The following is a 2,302-nucleotide window of genomic DNA, read 5'->3' as shown; positions in this document are numbered from 1 at the left end:
GAGGAAGCAGTGGCAGTCTGGAGTAGTTCCGACTACTGTGTGTTTTATAGATGTAGAATCGCAGGATTCCAAGACACTCTTTATACACAACTCGTATTTAATTCTTTATAGATTGCAAAATTCACGGTTCATGCAGTAGATTTTATTTTTGGTCATGCTAAACTAGTTCTATAAAATTGTGATATATATGGTATACAACCACTAGAAAGCCAGTCCATCACAATAACTACATGAGACTCTATAAGCATTAGTGCCATAATTATCCACAATTTCACTATTACTGCAAGTACAGAACTCGATAACTCAAAGTTCCAAAATACAAGTGTATCTAGGAAGACCATAGTCGAATTGCTCTACTATAGTCATGATGCAGAGTTTTCTAAATACTTTCATGGATCTAATTGGTTAGTTGGATTAAAAAAAACAAATCATCACTAGACACAATTGGTTATATTGAGTACGCCAACCAAGGCCCTGCTGCAAACACAAGCGGAAGAGTAAATTAGAAAAGGTTCGAGGTTCTAAATAGCTCTACGCAAGCGACTCAGTTTACGGTGAGACAACTTATAGATGGTGATTCATAGATCCCTTCTATCGGAATTCCTTACGATCCATATTTGATTTGATATATATACTATTTGTACATGTGTTCCAGCTTATATTTGACATCTCAAATTAGTAACGTAATAAAAGTTCAACTTCTTCATTTGTAGTAGTACACATACACACCTTCATTTGCAATAACACACACACACACACACACACACACACACACATAGAAGAAAGTAAACTTGAAATGTGAGGATTTTTTTTATTTTAGCATGTAGTTTAATAATCTAAACCATTTATTCTTTAGTTATATACAAACATATGAGTCCTACAAAAAATTAGCCAAATCAAAAATCTTTAAATTTGATTAGCACAATATTAGTTCTAATTTTATCTAGCAGACTTTTTTTGTTTACATAATTTTGAATGACCAAATGATTATGGATTTAGTTGATTTTTTGTATACACACTTCTTGCATAGGAATCTAAAGGATCCACAGTTAAAATCATTGAATTAGGTCTTATACTAGTGTATAATACAAATCCTCAAATTCTAAAAGTAAAGAGGTTATCTCGAAAATGGGCATATATATATATATATAGAATTTTTCTCAGGTGCGGACGTCCGTACCGAAATTTCGGTACGGATTTCCTGTTTTCGACCACTTTCCGGCCACATTTTTACATCTTAACCGTTTAGTTTTTAGGTCCTAATGTATAGATCGCCTCTACAAAATTTCAGCCAATTTGGTGATCGTTAAGGCATCCAAAACTTGAATTTACACGAACAGACCGAATTTGTCGAACCGGAACCGTTCGTATTTATAATGGTAAATTGCAGTTTTGGATGCCTTAACGATCACCAAATTGGCTGAAATTTTGCAAAGGTGATCTATACATTAGGACTTAAAAACTGAACGGTTAAGATGTGAAACTATGATCGAAAAGTGGGGAAAAATGAGAAATCCGTACCTAATCCTTAGGTACGGACGTCCGCACCCAAGAACCCCTATATATATATATATATATATATAGCCATTCTAAGAGATCTCTTGTGGGACTTAGTTTTGGTTATATATCGGCATCTCAATCGTTCATCATTAAGGTGCTCATAATCATGATTTACCATTATGAACATGAACGGATTAAGTTGGACATATTCGGTTTGTTCATTGATTTAATCTAGCTCGGTACCTTAACAAATATCAATTTGGCTGAAAGTTTACAGAAGTGATCTACTCATGGAGACCTAAAAACTGAAAGGTCGAGATGTTGATATGTAATCGATATTTGTTAAACTAAGCAACAAACAAATTGAACTCACAATGTCAACACCGACTCGTTCTCTAGAGTCAAATATCACATCACCAAGTGTTTACAAATTAAACCGAATAACAATTCAATAAGTAAATGCACCCTCCACACTCACAACACAGGGGAAGACTAGAACCAAAATATCATACTACGTCCAAGCTACGACAGCAACAAAACCTCAGCTTCGATGATGATTACACTGACCTACATAATAACCCCTACACCATGGAATAGTGCACCGGGATTGTAAACAACAAACCCGGTAAGCATTTGCAAGCTCGTGTGAGTAAACTCAATTAAAATGACTCACGTCACGCATGCTTATAATTTCTCAACTCGTGAGATAAATTAAAGTAATAACATTTAACTCCACAAAACACAACCAAACATACAATCACACTCGGTAAAAATTAGTAATCCCTGCATAGAGAATTAGTTC

Source organism: Rosa rugosa, chromosome 2 (genome assembly GCF_958449725.1).
Source record: "Rosa rugosa chromosome 2, drRosRugo1.1, whole genome shotgun sequence".
In the NCBI taxonomy this organism is placed as follows: Eukaryota; Viridiplantae; Streptophyta; class Magnoliopsida; order Rosales; family Rosaceae; genus Rosa; species Rosa rugosa.
This window is presented reverse-complemented; position numbering follows the sequence as displayed.